Source organism: Salmo salar, chromosome 08 (assembly GCF_965601325.2).
Source record: "Salmo salar chromosome 08, fSalSal1, whole genome shotgun sequence".
In the NCBI taxonomy this organism is placed as follows: Eukaryota; Metazoa; Chordata; class Actinopteri; order Salmoniformes; family Salmonidae; genus Salmo; species Salmo salar.
In genome coordinates, this window is record NC_138298.1 from 4,307,501 (window position 1) to 4,322,500 (window position 15,000).

Below are 15,000 nucleotides of genomic sequence, written 5' to 3' on the forward strand. Positions count from 1 at the left end.
ATACAAACTTTATTTCCTTTCATCATTTGAACAGGGCAAAGGAGCACAAAGCACACACAAGCTGCATTCAGCAACAATATTCTTGTTTGTCTTATAAATACAAGGCAGATGCTAATTGAAAACACAAGGAAATTTGATCCTATTAAAAAGGCAGGAAGCTGCATTTAGTCAATTCATCATTAAATGCTTACTACAAGGCAGTGCTGCTGATGAAATAGTGCAGGGGCACACCCTCGTGGACAAAATGCTTACAGCACCTGGTATTCCCAGGCTGTCTCCCATCCAAGCACTAACCAGGCCCGACCCTGCTTAGCTTCCGAGATCAGACGAGATCGGGCGTACCCAGGCTGGTATGGCCGTAAGCGAGAAACAATCTCTTGCTACAACATATATAGTCAAAGTGAGTCTGATAAAACAGACATTTGGTCAATTCATCATTAAATGCTTAATACAAGGCAGTGTTGCTGATGAAATAGTGCAAGAGCACACCCTCGTGGACAAAATGCTTACAGCACCTGGTATTCCCAGGCGGTCTCCCATCCAAGTACTAACCAGGACCAACCCTGCTTAGCTTCCGAAATCAGACGAGATCGGGCGTACCCAGGCTGGTATGGCCGTAAGCGAGAAACAATCTCTTGCTACAACATATATAGTCAAAGTGAGTCTGATAAAACAGACATTTAGTCAATTCATCATTAAATGCTTAATACAAGGCAGTGTTGCTGATGAAATAGTGCAAGAGCACACCCTCGTGGACAAAATGCTTACAGCACCTGGTATTCCCAGGCGGTCTCCCATCCAAGTACTAACAAGGCCCGACCCTGCTTAGCTTCCGAGATCAGACGAGATCGGGCGTACCCAGGCTGGTATGGCCGTAAGCGTGAAACAATCTCTTGCTACAACATATATAGTCAAAGTGAATCTGATAAAACAGACATTTAGTCAATTCATCATTAAATGCTTAATACAAGGCAGTGTTGCTGATGAAATAGTGCAAGAGCACACCCTCGTGGACAAAATGCTTACAGCACCTGGTATTCCCAGGCGGTCTCCCATCCAAGTACTAACCAGGCCCGACCCTGCTTAGCTTCCGAGATCAGACGAGATCGGGCGTACTCAGGCTGGTATGGCCGTAAGCGAGAAACAATCTCTTGCTACAACATATATAGTCAAAGTGAGTCTGATAAAACTGAAATTTAGTCAATTCATCATTAAATGCTTAATACAAGGCAGTGTTGCTGATGAAATAGTGCAAGAGCACACCCTCGTGGACAAAATGCTTACAGCACCTGGTATTCCCAGGCGGTCTCCCATCCAAGTACTAACCAGGCCCGACCCTGCTTAGCTTCCGAGATCAGACGAGATCGGGCGTACCCAGGCTGGTATGGCCGTAAGCGAGAAACAATCTCTTGCTACAACATATATAGTCAAAGTGAGTGTGATAAACAGACATTGCATTTTCACCAATTAGATAAGCAGCTTGAACTTTGTGTCACTGAAAAAGTAGAAGAAATTACAAACACTGTTCCCATCACTTTTTAGCACAGGTAGTTGGATAAAATACAAACTTTATTTCCTTTCATCATTTGAACAGGGCAAAGGAGCACAAAGCACACACAAGCTGCATTCAGCAACAATATTCTTGTTTGTCTTATAAATACAAGGCAGATGCTAATTGAAAACACAAGGAAATTTGATCCTATTAAAAAGGCAGGAAGCTGCATTTAGTCAATTCATCATTAAATGCTTACTACAAGGCAGTGTTGCTGATGAAATAGTGCAGGGGCACACCCTCGTGGACAAAATGCTTACAGCACCTGGTATTCCCAGGCTGTCTCCCATCCAAGCACTAACCAGGCCCGACCCTGCTTAGCTTCCGAGATCAGACGAGATCGGGCGTACCCAGGCTGGTATGGCCGTAAGCGAGAAACAATCTCTTGCTACAACATATATAGTCAAAGTGAGTCTGATAAAACAGACATTTGGTCAATTCATCATTAAATGCTTAATACAAGGCAGTGTTGCTGATGAAATAGTGCAAGAGCACACCCTCGTGGACAAAATGCTTACAGCACCTGGTATTCCCAGGCGGTCTCCCATCCAAGTACTAACCAGGCCCGACCCTGCTTAGCTTCCGAGATCAGACGAGATCGGGCGTACCCAGGCTGGTATGGCCGTAAGCGAGAAACAATCTCTTGCTACAACATATATAGTCAAAGTGAGTCTGATAAAACAGACATTTAGTCAATTCATCATTAAATGCTTAATACAAGGCAGTGTTGCTGATGAAATAGTGCAAGAGCACACCCTCGTGGACAAAATGCTTACAGCACCTGGTATTCCCAGGCGGTCTCCCATCCAAGTACTAACCAGGCCCGACCCTGCTTAGCTTCCGAGATCAGACAAGATCGGGCGTACCCAGGCTGGTATGGCCGTAAGCGAGAAACAATCTCTTGCTACAACATATATAGTCAAAGTGAATCTGATAAAACAGACATTTGGTCAATTCATCATTAAATGCTTAATACAAGGCAGTGTTGCTGATGAAATAGTGCAAGAGCACACCCTCGTGGACAAAATGCTTACAGCACCTGGTATTCCCAGGCGGTCTCCCATCCAAGTACTAACCAGGCCCGACCCTGCTTAGCTTCCGAGATCAGACGAGATCGGGCGTACTCAGGCTGGTATGGCCGTAAGCGAGAAACAATCTCTTGCTACAACATATATAGTCAAAGTGAGTCTGATAAAACAGAAATTTAGTCAATTCATCATTAAATGCTTAATACAAGGCAGTGTTGCTGATGAAATAGTGCAAGAGCACACCCTCGTGGACAAAATGCTTACAGCACCTGGTATTCCCAGGCGGTCTCCCATCCAAGTACTAACCATGCCCGACCCTGCTTAGCTTCCGAGATCAGACGAGATCGGGCGTACCCAGGCTGGTATGGCCGTAAGTGAGAAACAATCTCTTGCTACAACATATATAGTCAAAGTGAGTGTGATAAACAGACATTGCATTTTCACCAATTAGATAAGCAGCTTGAATTTTGTGTCACTGAAAAAGTAGAAGAAATTACAAACACTGTTCCCATCACTTTTTAGCACAGGTAGTTGGATAAAATACAAACTTTATTTCCTTTCATCATTTGAACAGGGCAAAGGAGCACAAAGCACACACAAGCTGCATTCAGCAACAATATTCTTGTTTGTCTTATAAATACAAGGCAGATGCTAATTGAAAACACAAGGAAATTTGATCCTATTAAAAAGGCAGGAAGCTGCATTTAGTCAATTCATCATTAAATGCTTACTACAAGGCAGTGTTGCTGATGAAATAGTGCAGGGGCACACCCTCGTGGACAAAATGCTTACAGCACCTCGTATTCCCAGGCTGTCTCCCATCCAAGCACTAACCAGGCCCGACCCTGCTTAGCTTCCGAGATCAGACGAGATCGGGCGTACCCAGGCTGGTATGGCCGTAAGCGAGAAACAATCTCTTGCTACAACATATATAGTCAAAGTGAGTCTGATAAAACAGACATTTGGTCAATTCATCATTAAATGCTTAATACAAGGCAGTGTTGCTGATGAAATAGTGCAAGAGCACACCCTCGTGGACAAAATGCTTACAGCACCTGGTATTCCCAGGCGGTCTCCCATCCAAGTACTAACCAGGCCCGACCCTGCTTAGCTTCCGAGATCAGACGAGATCGGGCGTACCCAGGCTGGTATGGCCGTAAGCGAGAAACAATCTCTTGCTACAACATATATAGTCAAAGTGAGTCTGATAAAACAGACATTTAGTCAATTCATCATTAAATGCTTAATACAAGGCAGTGTTGCTGATGAAATAGTGCAAGAGCACACCCTCGTGGACAAAATGCTTACAGCACCTGGTATTCCCAGGCGGTCTCCCATCCAAGTACTAACCAGGCCCGACCCTGCTTAGCTTCCGAGATCAGACGAGATCGGGCGTACCCAGGCTGGTATGGCCGTAAGCGAGAAACAATCTCTTGCTACAACATATATAGTCAAAGTGAGTGTGATAAACAGACATTGCATTTTCACCAATTAGATAAGCAGCTTGAACTTTGTGTCACTGAAAAAGTAGAAGAAATTACAAACACTGTTCCCATCACTTTTTAGCACAGGTAGTTGGATAAAATACAAACTTTATTTCCTTTCATCATTTGAACAGGGCAAAGGAGCACAAAGCACACACAAGCTGCATTCAGCAACAATATTCTTGTTTGTCTTATAAATACAAGGCAGATGCTAATTGAAAACACAAGGAAATTTGATCCTATTAAAAAGGCAGGAAGCTGCATTTAGTCAATTCATCATTAAATGCTTACTACAAGGCAGTGTTGCTGATGAAATAGTGCAGGGGCACACCCTCGTGGACAAAATGCTTACAGCACCTGGTATTCCCAGGCTGTCTCCCATCCAAGTACTAACCAGGCCCGACCCTGCTTAGCTTCCGAGATCAGACGAGATCGGGCGTACCCAGGCTGGTATGGCCGTAAGCGAGAAACAATCTCTTGCTACAACATATATAGTCAAAGTGAGTCTGATAAAACAGACATTTGGTCAATTCATCATTAAATGCTTAATACAAGGCAGTGTTGCTGATGAAATAGTGCAAGAGCACACCCTCGTGGACAAAATGCTTACAGCACCTGGTATTCCCAGGCGGTCTCCCATCCAAGTACTAACCAGGCCCGACCCTGCTTAGCTTCCGAGATCAGACGAGATCGGGCGTACCCAGGCTGGTATGGCCGTAAGCGAGAAACAATCTCTTGCTACAACATATATAGTCAAAGTGAGTCTGATAAAACAGACATTTAGTCAATTCATCATTAAATGCTTAATACAAGGCAGTGTTGCTGATGAAATAGTGCAAGAGCACACCCTCGTGGACAAAATGCTTACAGCACCTGGTATTCCCAGGCGGTCTCCCATCCAAGTACTAACCAGGCCCGACCCTGCTTAGCTTCCGAGATCAGACGAGATCGGGCGTACCCAGGCTGGTATGGCCGTAAGCGAGAAACAATCTCTTGCTACAACATATATAGTCAAAGTGAATCTGATAAAACAGACATTTAGTCAATTCATCATTAAATGCTTAATACAAGGCAGTGTTGCTGATGAAATAGTGCAAGAGCACACCCTCGTGGACAAAATGCTTACAGCACCTGGTATTCCCAGGCGGTCTCCCATCCAAGTACTAACCAGGCCCGACCCTGCTTAGCTTCCGAGATCAGACGAGATCGGGCGTACTCAGGCTGGTATGGCCGTAAGCGAGAAACAATCTCTTGCTACAACATATATAGTCAAAGTGAGTCTGATAAAACAGAAATTTAGTCAATTCATCATTAAATGCTTAATACAAGGCAGTGTTGCTGATGAAATAGTGCAAGAGCACACCCTCGTGGACAAAATGCTTACAGCACCTGGTATTCCCAGGCGGTCTCCCATCCAAGTACTAACCAGGCCCGACCCTGCTTAGCTTCCGAGATCAGGCGTACCCAGGCTGGTATGGCCGTAAGCGAGAAACAATCTCTTGCTACAACATATATAGTCAAAGTGAGTGTGATAAACAGACATTGCATTTTCACCAATTAGATAAGCAGCTTGAACTTTGTGTCACTGAAAAAGTAGAAGAAATTACAAACACTGTTCCCATCACTTTTTAGCACAGGTAGTTGGATAAAATACAAACTTTATTTCCTTTCATCATTTGAACAGGGCAAAGGAGCACAAAGCACACACAAGCTGCATTCAGCAACAATATTCTTGTTTGTCTTATAAATACAAGGCAGATGCTAATTGAAAACACAAGGAAATTTGATCCTATTAAAAAGGCAGGAAGCTGCATTTAGTCAATTCATCATTAAATGCTTACTACAAGGCAGTGTTGCTGATGAAATAGTGCAGGGGCACACCCTCGTGGACAAAATGCTTACAGCACCTGGTATTCCCAGGCTGTCTCCCATCCAAGCACTAACCAGGCCCGACCCTGCTTAGCTTCCGAGATCAGACGAGATCGGGCGTACCCAGGCTGGTATGGCCGTAAGCGAGAAACAATCTCTTGCTACAACATATATAGTCAAAGTGAGTCTGATAAAACAGACATTTGGTCAATTCATCATTAAATGCTTAATACAAGGCAGTGTTGCTGATGAAATAGTGCAAGAGCACACCCTCGTGGACAAAATGCTTACAGCACCTGGTATTCCCAGGCGGTCTCCCATCCAAGTACTAACCAGGCCCGACCCTGCTTAGCTTCCGAGATCAGACGAGATCGGGCGTACCCAGGCTGGTATGGCCGTAAGCGAGAAACAATCTCTTGCTACAACATATATAGTCAAAGTGAGTCTGATAAAACAGACATTTAGTCAATTCATCATTAAATGCTTACTACAAGGCAGTGTTGCTGATGAAATAGTGCAAGAGCACACCCTCGTGGACAAAATGCTTACAGCACCTGGTATTCCCAGGCGGTCTCCCATCCAAGTACTAACCAGGCCCGACCCTGCTTAGCTTCCGAGATCAGACGAGATCGGGCGTACCCAGGCTGGTATGGCCGTAAGCGAGAAACAATCTCTTGCTACAACATATATAGTCAAAGTGAGTGTGATAAACAGACATTGCATTTTCACCAATTAGATAAGCAGCTTGAACTTTGTGTCACTGAAAAAGTAGAAGAAATTACAAACACTGTTCCCATCACTTTTTAGCACAGGTAGTTGGATAAAATACAAACTTTATTTCCTTTCATCATTTGAACAGGGCAAAGGAGCACAAAGCACACACAAGCTGCATTCAGCAACAATATTCTTGTTTGTCTTATAAATACAAGGCAGATGCTAATTGAAAACACAAGGAAATTTGATCCTATTAAAAAGGCAGGAAGCTGCATTTAGTCAATTCATCATTAAATGCTTACTACAAGGCAGTGTTGCTGATGAAATAGTGCAGGGGCACACCCTCGTGGACAAAATGCTTACAGCTCCTGGTATTGCCAGGCTGTCTCCCATCCAAGTACTAACCAGGCCCGACCCTGCTTAGCTTCCGAGATCAGACGAGATCGGGCGTACCCAGGCTGGTATGGCCGTAAGCGAGAAACAATCTCTTGCTACAACATATATAGTCAAAGTGAGTCTGATAAAACAGACATTTAGTCAATTCATCATTAAATGCTTAATACAAGGCAGTGTTGCTGATGAAATAGTGCAAGAGCACACCCTCGTGGACAAAATGCTTACAGCACCTGGTATTCCCAGGCGGTCTCCCATCCAAGTACTAACCAGGCCCGACCCTGCTTAGCTTCCGAGATCAGACGAGATCGGGCGTACTCAGGCTGGTATGGCCGTAAGCGAGAAACAATCTCTTGCTACAACATATATAGTCAAAGTGAGTGTGATAAACAGACATTGCATTTTCACCAATTAGATAAGCAGCTTGAACTTTGTGTCACTGAAAAAGTAGAAGAAATTACAAACACTGTTCCCATCACTTTTTAGCACAGGTAGTTGGATAAAATACAAACTTTATTTCCTTTCATCATTTGAACAGGGCAAAGGAGCACAAAGCACACACAAGCTGCATTCAGCAACAATATTCTTGTTTGTCTTATAAATACAAGGCAGATGCTAATTGAAAACACAAGGAAATTTGATCCTATTAAAAAGGCAGGAAGCTGCATTTAGTCAATTCATCATTAAATGCTTACTACAAGGCAGTGTTGCTGATGAAATAGTGTAGGGGCACACCCTCGTGGACAAAATGCTTACAGCACCTGGTATCCCCAGGCGGTCTCCCATCCAAGTACTAACCAGGCCCGACCCTGCTTAGCTTCCGAGATCAGACGAGATCGGGCGTACCCAGGCTGGTATGGCCGTAAGCGAGAAACAATCTCTTGCTACAACATATATAGTCAAAGTGAATCTGATAAAACAGACATTTAGTCAATTCATCATTAAATGCTTAATACAAGGCAGTGTTGCTGATGAAATAGTGCAAGAGCACACCCTCGTGGACAAGATGCTTACAGCACCTGGTATTCCCAGGCGGTCTCCCATCCAAGTACTAACCAGGCCCGACCCTGCTTAGCTTCCGAGATCAGACGAGATCGGGCGTACCCAGGCTGGTATGGCCGTAAGCGAGAAACAATCTCTTGCTACAACATATATAGTCAAAGTGAGTGTGATAAACAGACATTGCATTTTCACCAATTAGATAAGCAGCTTGAACTTTGTGTCACTGAAAAAGTAGAAGAAATTACAAACACTGTTCCCATCACTTTTTAGCACAGGTAGTTGGATAAAATACAAACTTTATTTCCTTTCATCATTTGAACAGGGCAAAGGAGCACAAAGCACACACAAGCTGCATTCAGCAACAATATTCTTGTTTGTCTTATAAATACAAGGCAGATGCTAATTGAAAACACAAGGAAATTTGATCCTATTAAAAAGGCAGGAAGCTGCATTTAGTCAATTCATCATTAAATGCTTACTACAAGGCAGTGTTGCTGATGAAATAGTGCAGGGGCACACCCTCGTGGACAAAATGCTTACAGCACCTGGTATTGCCAGGCTGTCTCCCATCCAAGTACTAACCAGGCCCGACCCTGCTTAGCTTCCGAGATCAGACGAGATCGGGCGTACCCAGGCTGGTATGGCCGTAAGCGAGAAACAATCTCTTGCTACAACATATATAGTCAAAGTGAGTCTGATAAAACAGACATTTAGTCAATTCATCATTAAATGCTTAATACAAGGCAGTGTTGCTGATGAAATAGTGCAAGAGCACACCCTCGTGGACAAAATGCTTACAGCACCTGGTATTCCCAGGCGGTCTCCCATCCAAGTACTAACCAGGCCCGACCCTGCTTAGCTTCCGAGATCAGACGAGATCGGGCGTACTCAGGCTGGTATGGCCGTAAGCGAGAAACAATCTCTTGCTACAACATATATAGTCAAAGTGAGTGTGATAAACAGACATTGCATTTTCACCAATTAGATAAGCAGCTTGAACTTTGTGTCACTGAAAAAGTAGAAGAAATTACAAACACTGTTCCCATCACTTTTTAGCACAGGTAGTTGGATAAAATACAAACTTTATTTCCTTTCATCATTTGAACAGGGCAAAGGAGCACAAAGCACACACAAGCTGCATTCAGCAACAATATTCTTGTTTGTCTTATAAATACAAGGCAGATGCTAATTGAAAACACAAGGAAATTTGATCCTATTAAAAAGGCAGGAAGCTGCATTTAGTCAATTCATCATTAAATGCTTACTACAAGGCAGTGTTGCTGATGAAATAGTGTAGGGGCACACCCTCGTGGACAAAATGCTTACAGCACCTGGTATCCCCAGGCGGTCTCCCATCCAAGTACTAACCAGGCCCGACCCTGCTTAGCTTCCGAGATCAGACGAGATCGGGCGTACCCAGGCTGGTATGGCCGTAAGCGAGAAACAATCTCTTGCTACAACATATATAGTCAAAGTGAATCTGATAAAACAGACATTTAGTCAATTCATCATTAAATGCTTAATACAAGGCAGTGTTGCTGATGAAATAGTGCAAGAGCACACCCTCGTGGACAAGATGCTTACAGCACCTGGTATTCCCAGGCGGTCTCCCATCCAAGTACTAACCAGGCCCGACCCTGCTTAGCTTCCGAGATCAGACGAGATCGGGCGTACCCAGGCTGGTATGGCCGTAAGCGAGAAACAATCTCTTGCTACAACATATATAGTCAAAGTGAGTGTGATAAACAGACATTGCATTTTCACCAATTAGATAAGCAGCTTGAACTTTGTGTCACTGAAAAAGTAGAAGAAATTACAAACACTGTTCCCATCACTTTTTAGCACAGGTAGTTGGATAAAATACAAACTTTATTTCCTTTCATCATTTGAACAGGGCAAAGGAGCACAAAGCACACACAAGCTGCATTCAGCAACAATATTCTTGTTTGTCTTATAAATACAAGGCAGATGCTAATTGAAAACACAAGGAAATTTGATCCTATTAAAAAGGCAGGAAGCTGCATTTAGTCAATTCATCATTAAATGCTTACTACAAGGCAGTGTTGCTGATGAAATAGTGCAGGGGCACACCCTCGTGGACAAAATGCTTACAGCACCTGGTATTGCCAGGCTGTCTCCCATCCAAGTACTAACCAGGCCCGACCCTGCTTAGCTTCCGAGATCAGACGAGATCGGGCGTACCCAGGCTGGTATGGCCGTAAGCGAGAAACAATCTCTTGCTACAACATATATAGTCAAAGTGAGTCTGATAAAACAGACATTTAGTCAATTCATCATTAAATGCTTAATACAAGGCAGTGTTGCTGATGAAATAGTGCAAGAGCACACCCTCGTGGACAAAATGCTTACAGCACCTGGTATTCCCAGGCGGTCTCCCATCCAAGTACTAACCAGGCCCGACCCTGCTTAGCTTCCGAGATCAGACGAGATCGGGCGTACTCAGGCTGGTATGGCCGTAAGCGAGAAACAATCTCTTGCTACAACATATATAGTCAAAGTGAGTGTGATAAACAGACATTGCATTTTCACCAATTAGATAAGCAGCTTGAACTTTGTGTCACTGAAAAAGTAGAAGAAATTACAAACACTGTTCCCATCACTTTTTAGCACAGGTAGTTGGATAAAATACAAACTTTATTTCCTTTCATCATTTGAACAGGGCAAAGGAGCACAAAGCACACACAAGCTGCATTCAGCAACAATATTCTTGTTTGTCTTATAAATACAAGGCAGATGCTAATTGAAAACACAAGGAAATTTGATCCTATTAAAAAGGCAGGAAGCTGCATTTAGTCAATTCATCATTAAATGCTTACTACAAGGCAGTGTTGCTGATGAAATAGTGTAGGGGCACACCCTCGTGGACAAAATGCTTACAGCACCTGGTATCCCCAGGCGGTCTCCCATCCAAGTACTAACCAGGCCCGACCCTGCTTAGCTTCCGAGATCAGACGAGATCGGGCGTACCCAGGCTGGTATGGCCGTAAGCGAGAAACAATCTCTTGCTACAACATATATAGTCAAAGTGAATCTGATAAAACAGACATTTAGTCAATTCATCATTAAATGCTTAATACAAGGCAGTGTTGCTGATGAAATAGTGCAAGAGCACACCCTCGTGGACAAGATGCTTACAGCACCTGGTATTCCCAGGCGGTCTCCCATCCAAGTACTAACCAGGCCCGACCCTGCTTAGCTTCCGAGATCAGACGAGATCGGGCGTACTCAGGCTGGTATGGCCGTAAGCGAGAAACAATCTCTTGCTACAACATATATAGTCAAAGTGAGTGTGATAAACAGACATTGCATTTTCACCAATTAGATAAGCAGCTTGAACTTTGTGTCACTGAAAAAGTAGAAGAAATTACAAACACTGTTCCCATCACTTTTTAGCACAGGTAGTTGGATAAAATACAAACTTTATTTCCTTTCATCATTTGAACAGGGCAAAGGAGCACAAAGCACACACAAGCTGCATTCAGCAACAATATTCTTGTTTGTCTTATAAATACAAGGCAGATGCTAATTGAAAACACAAGGAAATTTGATCCTATTAAAAAGGCAGGAAGCTGCATTTAGTCAATTCATCATTAAATGCTTACTACAAGGCAGTGTTGCTGATGAAATAGTGCAGGGGCACACCCTCGTGGACAAAATGCTTACAGCACCTGGTATTCCCAGGCTGTCTCCCATCCAAGCACTAACCAGGCCCGACCCTGCTTAGCTTCCGAGATCAGACGAGATCGGGCGTACCCAGGCTGGTATGGCCGTAAGCGAGAAACAATCTCTTGCTACAACATATATAGTCAAAGTGAGTCTGATAAAACAGACATTTGGTCAATTCATCATTAAATGCTTAATACAAGGCAGTGTTGCTGATGAAATAGTGCAAGAGCACACCCTCGTGGACAAAATGCTTACAGCACCTGGTATTCCCAGGCGGTCTCCCATCCAAGTACTAACCAGGCCCGCCCCTGCTTAGCTTCCGAGATCAGACGAGATCGGGCGTACCCAGGCTGGTATGGCCGTAAGCGAGAAACAATCTCTTGCTACAACATATATAGTCAAAGTGAGTCTGATAAAACAGACATTTAGTCAATTCATCATTAAATGCTTAATACAAGGCAGTGTTGCTGATGAAATAGTGCAAGAGCACACCCTCGTGGACAAAATGATTACAGCACCTGGTATTCCCAGGCGGTCTCCCATCCAAGTACTAACCAGGCCCGACCCTGCTTAGCTTCCGAGATCAGACGAGATCGGGCGTACCCAGGCTGGTATGGCCGTAAGCGAGAAACAATCTCTTGCTACAACATATATAGTCAAAGTGAATCTGATAAAACAGACATTTAGTCAATTCATCATTAAATGCTTAATACAAGGCAGTGTTGCTGATGAAATAGTGCAAGAGCACACCCTCGTGGACAAAATGCTTACAGCACCTGGTATTCCCAGGCGGTCTCCCATCCAAGTACTAACCAGGCCCGACCCTGCTTAGCTTCCGAGATCAGACGAGATCGGGCGTACTCAGGCTGGTATGTCCGTAAGCGAGAAACAATCTCTTGCTACAACATATATAGTCAAAGTGAGTCTGATAAAACAGAAATTTAGTCAATTCATCATTAAATGCTTAATACAATCCAGTGTTGCTGATGAAATAGTGCAAGAGCACACCCTCGTGGACAAAATGCTTACAGCACCTGGTATTCCCAGGCGGTCTCCCATCCAAGTACTAACCAGGCCCGACCCTGCTTAGCTTCCGAGATCAGACGAGATCGGGCGTACCCAGGCTGGTATGGCCGTAAGTGAGAAACAATCTCTTGCTACAACATATATAGTCAAAGTGAGTGTGATAAACAGACATTGCATTTTCACCAATTAGATAAGCAGCTTGAACTTTGTGTCACTGAAAAAGTAGAAGAAATTACAAACACTGTTCCCATCACTTTTTAGCACAGGTAGTTGGATAAAATACAAACTTTATTTCCTTTCATCATTTGAACAGGGCAAAGGAGCACAAAGCACACACAAGCTGCATTCAGCAACAATATTCTTGTTTGTCTTATAAATACAAGGCAGATGCTAATTGAAAACACAAGGAAATTTGATCCTATTAAAAAGGCAGGAAGCTGCATTTAGTCAATTCATCATTAAATGCTTACTACAAGGCAGTGTTGCTGATGAAATAGTGCAGGGGCACACCCTCGTGGACAAAATGCTTACAGCACCTCGTATTCCCAGGCTGTCTCCCATCCAAGCACTAACCAGGCCCGACCCTGCTTAGCTTCCGAGATCAGACGAGATCGGGCGTACCCAGGCTGGTATGGCCGTAAGCGAGAAACAATCTCTTGCTACAACATATATAGTCAAAGTGAGTCTGATAAAACAGACATTTGGTCAATTCATCATTAAATGCTTAATACAAGGCAGTGTTGCTGATGAAATAGTGCAAGAGCACACCCTCGTGGACAAAATGCTTACAGCACCTGGTATTCCCAGGCGGTCTCCCATCCAAGTACTAACCAGGCCCGACCCTGCTTAGCTTCCGAGATCAGACGAGATCGGGCGTACCCAGGCTGGTATGGCCGTAAGCGAGAAACAATCTCTTGCTACAACATATATAGTCAAAGTGAGTCTGATAAAACAGACATTTAGTCAATTCATCATTAAATGCTTAATACAAGGCAGTGTTGCTGATGAAATAGTGCAAGAGCACACCCTCGTGGACAAAATGCTTACAGCACCTGGTATTCCCAGGCGGTCTCCCATCCAAGTACTAACCAGGCCCGACCCTGCTTAGCTTCCGAGATCAGACGAGATCGGGCGTACCCAGGCTGGTATGGCCGTAAGCGAGAAACAATCTCTTGCTACAACATATATAGTCAAAGTGAATCTGATAAAACAGACATTTGGTCAATTCATCATTAAATGCTTAATACAAGGCAGTGTTGCTGATGAAATAGTGCAAGAGCACACCCTCGTGGACAAAATGCTTACAGCACCTGGTATTCCCAGGCGGTCTCCCATCCAAGTACTAACCAGGCCCGACCCTGCTTAGCTTTCGAGATCAGACGAGATCGGGCGTACTCAGGCTGGTATGGCCGTAAGCGAGAAACAATCTCTTGCTACAACATATATAGTCAAAGTGAGTCTGATAAAACAGAAATTTAGTCAATTCATCATTAAATGCTTAATACAAGGCAGTGTTGCTGATGAAATAGTGCAAGAGCACACCCTCGTGGACAAAATGCTTACAGCACCTGGTATTCCCAGGCGGTCTCCCATCCAAGTACTAACCAGGCCCGACCCTGCTTAGCTTCCGAGATCAGACGAGATCGGGCGTACCCAGGCTGGTATGGCCGTAAGCGAGAAACAATCTCTTGCTACAACATATATAGTCAAAGTGAGTGTGATAAACAGACATTGCATTTTCACCAATTAGATAAGCAGCTTGAACTTTGTGTCACTGAAAAAGTAGAAGAAATTACAAACACTGTTCCCATCACTTTTTAGCACAGGTAGTTGGATAAAATACAAACTTTATTTCCTTTCATCATTTGAACAGGGCAAAGGAGCACAAAGCACACACAAGCTGCATTCAGCAACAATATTCTTGTTTGTCTTATAAATACAAGGCAGATGCTAATTGAAAACACAAGGAAATTTGATCCTATTAAAAAGGCAGGAAGCTGCATTTAGTCAATTCATCATTAAATGCTTACTACAAGGCAGTGTTGCTGATGAAATAGTGCAGGGGCACACCCTCGTGGACAAAATGCTTACAGCACCTGGTATTCCCAGGCTGTCTCCCATCCAAGCACTAACCAGGCCCGACCCTGCTTAGCTTCCGAGATCAGACGAGATCGGGCGTACCCAGGCTGGTATGGCCGTAAGCGAGAAACAATCTCTTGCTACAACATATATAGTCAAAGTGAGT

At 43.9% G+C, this 15,000-nt stretch overlaps 38 non-coding genes and 6 pseudogenes across 38 annotated transcripts; all 44 read right to left on the reverse strand.

Moving 5' to 3' along the window:
* Positions 1 to 245: 245 nt before the first annotated feature.
* On the reverse strand, positions 246 to 364 carry LOC145852264 (5S ribosomal RNA). The gene has a single exon (XR_014374118.1). It is a non-coding gene; the product is annotated as a 5S ribosomal RNA (ribosomal RNA).
* A 139-nt stretch (positions 365 to 503) lies between these two features.
* Positions 504 to 622, reverse strand: LOC145887054 (5S ribosomal RNA). Its single transcript, XR_014398641.1, has one exon. It is a non-coding gene; the product is annotated as a 5S ribosomal RNA (ribosomal RNA).
* A 139-nt stretch (positions 623 to 761) lies between these two features.
* LOC145886224 (5S ribosomal RNA) lies at positions 762 to 880 on the reverse strand. Its single transcript, XR_014397808.1, has one exon. It is a non-coding gene; the product is annotated as a 5S ribosomal RNA (ribosomal RNA).
* Positions 881 to 1,019: 139 nt separating this feature from the next.
* Positions 1,020 to 1,138, reverse strand: LOC145883354 (5S ribosomal RNA). Its single transcript, XR_014394929.1, has one exon. It is a non-coding gene; the product is annotated as a 5S ribosomal RNA (ribosomal RNA).
* Positions 1,139 to 1,277: 139 nt separating this feature from the next.
* On the reverse strand, positions 1,278 to 1,396 carry LOC145856812 (5S ribosomal RNA). Its single transcript, XR_014377703.1, has one exon. It is a non-coding gene; the product is annotated as a 5S ribosomal RNA (ribosomal RNA).
* Positions 1,397 to 1,805: 409 nt separating this feature from the next.
* On the reverse strand, positions 1,806 to 1,924 carry LOC145852266 (5S ribosomal RNA). The gene has a single exon (XR_014374120.1). It is a non-coding gene; the product is annotated as a 5S ribosomal RNA (ribosomal RNA).
* A 139-nt stretch (positions 1,925 to 2,063) lies between these two features.
* Positions 2,064 to 2,182, reverse strand: LOC145856813 (5S ribosomal RNA). Its single transcript, XR_014377704.1, has one exon. It is a non-coding gene; the product is annotated as a 5S ribosomal RNA (ribosomal RNA).
* A 139-nt stretch (positions 2,183 to 2,321) lies between these two features.
* On the reverse strand, positions 2,322 to 2,440 carry LOC145885043 (5S ribosomal RNA). The gene has a single exon (XR_014396623.1). It is a non-coding gene; the product is annotated as a 5S ribosomal RNA (ribosomal RNA).
* Positions 2,441 to 2,579: 139 nt separating this feature from the next.
* Positions 2,580 to 2,698, reverse strand: LOC145883365 (5S ribosomal RNA). Its single transcript, XR_014394940.1, has one exon. It is a non-coding gene; the product is annotated as a 5S ribosomal RNA (ribosomal RNA).
* A 139-nt stretch (positions 2,699 to 2,837) lies between these two features.
* LOC145850673 (5S ribosomal RNA) lies at positions 2,838 to 2,956 on the reverse strand. The gene has a single exon (XR_014372521.1). It is a non-coding gene; the product is annotated as a 5S ribosomal RNA (ribosomal RNA).
* Positions 2,957 to 3,365: 409 nt separating this feature from the next.
* Positions 3,366 to 3,484, reverse strand: LOC145853136 (uncharacterized; annotated as a pseudogene).
* Positions 3,485 to 3,623: 139 nt separating this feature from the next.
* On the reverse strand, positions 3,624 to 3,742 carry LOC145856814 (5S ribosomal RNA). Its single transcript, XR_014377705.1, has one exon. It is a non-coding gene; the product is annotated as a 5S ribosomal RNA (ribosomal RNA).
* Positions 3,743 to 3,881: 139 nt separating this feature from the next.
* LOC145856815 (5S ribosomal RNA) lies at positions 3,882 to 4,000 on the reverse strand. The gene has a single exon (XR_014377706.1). It is a non-coding gene; the product is annotated as a 5S ribosomal RNA (ribosomal RNA).
* A 409-nt stretch (positions 4,001 to 4,409) lies between these two features.
* On the reverse strand, positions 4,410 to 4,528 carry LOC145887250 (5S ribosomal RNA). The gene has a single exon (XR_014398839.1). It is a non-coding gene; the product is annotated as a 5S ribosomal RNA (ribosomal RNA).
* Positions 4,529 to 4,667: 139 nt separating this feature from the next.
* Positions 4,668 to 4,786, reverse strand: LOC145856816 (5S ribosomal RNA). The gene has a single exon (XR_014377707.1). It is a non-coding gene; the product is annotated as a 5S ribosomal RNA (ribosomal RNA).
* A 139-nt stretch (positions 4,787 to 4,925) lies between these two features.
* LOC145856817 (5S ribosomal RNA) lies at positions 4,926 to 5,044 on the reverse strand. Its single transcript, XR_014377708.1, has one exon. It is a non-coding gene; the product is annotated as a 5S ribosomal RNA (ribosomal RNA).
* Positions 5,045 to 5,183: 139 nt separating this feature from the next.
* On the reverse strand, positions 5,184 to 5,302 carry LOC145883376 (5S ribosomal RNA). Its single transcript, XR_014394951.1, has one exon. It is a non-coding gene; the product is annotated as a 5S ribosomal RNA (ribosomal RNA).
* Positions 5,303 to 5,441: 139 nt separating this feature from the next.
* Positions 5,442 to 5,550, reverse strand: LOC145853286 (uncharacterized; annotated as a pseudogene).
* Positions 5,551 to 5,959: 409 nt separating this feature from the next.
* Positions 5,960 to 6,078, reverse strand: LOC145852267 (5S ribosomal RNA). The gene has a single exon (XR_014374121.1). It is a non-coding gene; the product is annotated as a 5S ribosomal RNA (ribosomal RNA).
* A 139-nt stretch (positions 6,079 to 6,217) lies between these two features.
* On the reverse strand, positions 6,218 to 6,336 carry LOC145856819 (5S ribosomal RNA). The gene has a single exon (XR_014377710.1). It is a non-coding gene; the product is annotated as a 5S ribosomal RNA (ribosomal RNA).
* A 139-nt stretch (positions 6,337 to 6,475) lies between these two features.
* Positions 6,476 to 6,594, reverse strand: LOC145856820 (5S ribosomal RNA). The gene has a single exon (XR_014377711.1). It is a non-coding gene; the product is annotated as a 5S ribosomal RNA (ribosomal RNA).
* Positions 6,595 to 7,003: 409 nt separating this feature from the next.
* Positions 7,004 to 7,122, reverse strand: LOC145853131 (uncharacterized; annotated as a pseudogene).
* A 139-nt stretch (positions 7,123 to 7,261) lies between these two features.
* On the reverse strand, positions 7,262 to 7,380 carry LOC145883388 (5S ribosomal RNA). Its single transcript, XR_014394963.1, has one exon. It is a non-coding gene; the product is annotated as a 5S ribosomal RNA (ribosomal RNA).
* A 409-nt stretch (positions 7,381 to 7,789) lies between these two features.
* On the reverse strand, positions 7,790 to 7,908 carry LOC145885540 (5S ribosomal RNA). Its single transcript, XR_014397123.1, has one exon. It is a non-coding gene; the product is annotated as a 5S ribosomal RNA (ribosomal RNA).
* A 139-nt stretch (positions 7,909 to 8,047) lies between these two features.
* LOC145856821 (5S ribosomal RNA) lies at positions 8,048 to 8,166 on the reverse strand. Its single transcript, XR_014377712.1, has one exon. It is a non-coding gene; the product is annotated as a 5S ribosomal RNA (ribosomal RNA).
* Positions 8,167 to 8,575: 409 nt separating this feature from the next.
* Positions 8,576 to 8,694, reverse strand: LOC145852777 (uncharacterized; annotated as a pseudogene).
* Positions 8,695 to 8,833: 139 nt separating this feature from the next.
* On the reverse strand, positions 8,834 to 8,952 carry LOC145883399 (5S ribosomal RNA). Its single transcript, XR_014394974.1, has one exon. It is a non-coding gene; the product is annotated as a 5S ribosomal RNA (ribosomal RNA).
* A 409-nt stretch (positions 8,953 to 9,361) lies between these two features.
* On the reverse strand, positions 9,362 to 9,480 carry LOC145885541 (5S ribosomal RNA). The gene has a single exon (XR_014397124.1). It is a non-coding gene; the product is annotated as a 5S ribosomal RNA (ribosomal RNA).
* Positions 9,481 to 9,619: 139 nt separating this feature from the next.
* On the reverse strand, positions 9,620 to 9,738 carry LOC145856822 (5S ribosomal RNA). Its single transcript, XR_014377713.1, has one exon. It is a non-coding gene; the product is annotated as a 5S ribosomal RNA (ribosomal RNA).
* A 409-nt stretch (positions 9,739 to 10,147) lies between these two features.
* Positions 10,148 to 10,266, reverse strand: LOC145852778 (uncharacterized; annotated as a pseudogene).
* Positions 10,267 to 10,405: 139 nt separating this feature from the next.
* Positions 10,406 to 10,524, reverse strand: LOC145883410 (5S ribosomal RNA). The gene has a single exon (XR_014394985.1). It is a non-coding gene; the product is annotated as a 5S ribosomal RNA (ribosomal RNA).
* Positions 10,525 to 10,933: 409 nt separating this feature from the next.
* Positions 10,934 to 11,052, reverse strand: LOC145885542 (5S ribosomal RNA). Its single transcript, XR_014397125.1, has one exon. It is a non-coding gene; the product is annotated as a 5S ribosomal RNA (ribosomal RNA).
* A 139-nt stretch (positions 11,053 to 11,191) lies between these two features.
* On the reverse strand, positions 11,192 to 11,310 carry LOC145883421 (5S ribosomal RNA). The gene has a single exon (XR_014394996.1). It is a non-coding gene; the product is annotated as a 5S ribosomal RNA (ribosomal RNA).
* Positions 11,311 to 11,719: 409 nt separating this feature from the next.
* Positions 11,720 to 11,838, reverse strand: LOC145852268 (5S ribosomal RNA). The gene has a single exon (XR_014374122.1). It is a non-coding gene; the product is annotated as a 5S ribosomal RNA (ribosomal RNA).
* A 139-nt stretch (positions 11,839 to 11,977) lies between these two features.
* Positions 11,978 to 12,096, reverse strand: LOC145882914 (5S ribosomal RNA). Its single transcript, XR_014394486.1, has one exon. It is a non-coding gene; the product is annotated as a 5S ribosomal RNA (ribosomal RNA).
* A 139-nt stretch (positions 12,097 to 12,235) lies between these two features.
* Positions 12,236 to 12,354, reverse strand: LOC145882725 (5S ribosomal RNA). Its single transcript, XR_014394293.1, has one exon. It is a non-coding gene; the product is annotated as a 5S ribosomal RNA (ribosomal RNA).
* A 139-nt stretch (positions 12,355 to 12,493) lies between these two features.
* Positions 12,494 to 12,612, reverse strand: LOC145885450 (5S ribosomal RNA). Its single transcript, XR_014397031.1, has one exon. It is a non-coding gene; the product is annotated as a 5S ribosomal RNA (ribosomal RNA).
* Positions 12,613 to 12,751: 139 nt separating this feature from the next.
* Positions 12,752 to 12,870, reverse strand: LOC145883143 (5S ribosomal RNA). The gene has a single exon (XR_014394716.1). It is a non-coding gene; the product is annotated as a 5S ribosomal RNA (ribosomal RNA).
* Positions 12,871 to 13,279: 409 nt separating this feature from the next.
* LOC145853137 (uncharacterized) lies at positions 13,280 to 13,398 on the reverse strand (annotated as a pseudogene).
* A 139-nt stretch (positions 13,399 to 13,537) lies between these two features.
* LOC145856823 (5S ribosomal RNA) lies at positions 13,538 to 13,656 on the reverse strand. The gene has a single exon (XR_014377714.1). It is a non-coding gene; the product is annotated as a 5S ribosomal RNA (ribosomal RNA).
* Positions 13,657 to 13,795: 139 nt separating this feature from the next.
* Positions 13,796 to 13,914, reverse strand: LOC145856825 (5S ribosomal RNA). Its single transcript, XR_014377716.1, has one exon. It is a non-coding gene; the product is annotated as a 5S ribosomal RNA (ribosomal RNA).
* Positions 13,915 to 14,053: 139 nt separating this feature from the next.
* LOC145884120 (5S ribosomal RNA) lies at positions 14,054 to 14,172 on the reverse strand. The gene has a single exon (XR_014395699.1). It is a non-coding gene; the product is annotated as a 5S ribosomal RNA (ribosomal RNA).
* A 139-nt stretch (positions 14,173 to 14,311) lies between these two features.
* Positions 14,312 to 14,430, reverse strand: LOC145856826 (5S ribosomal RNA). The gene has a single exon (XR_014377717.1). It is a non-coding gene; the product is annotated as a 5S ribosomal RNA (ribosomal RNA).
* Positions 14,431 to 14,839: 409 nt separating this feature from the next.
* Positions 14,840 to 14,958, reverse strand: LOC145852269 (5S ribosomal RNA). The gene has a single exon (XR_014374123.1). It is a non-coding gene; the product is annotated as a 5S ribosomal RNA (ribosomal RNA).
* Positions 14,959 to 15,000: the final 42 nt, after the last annotated feature.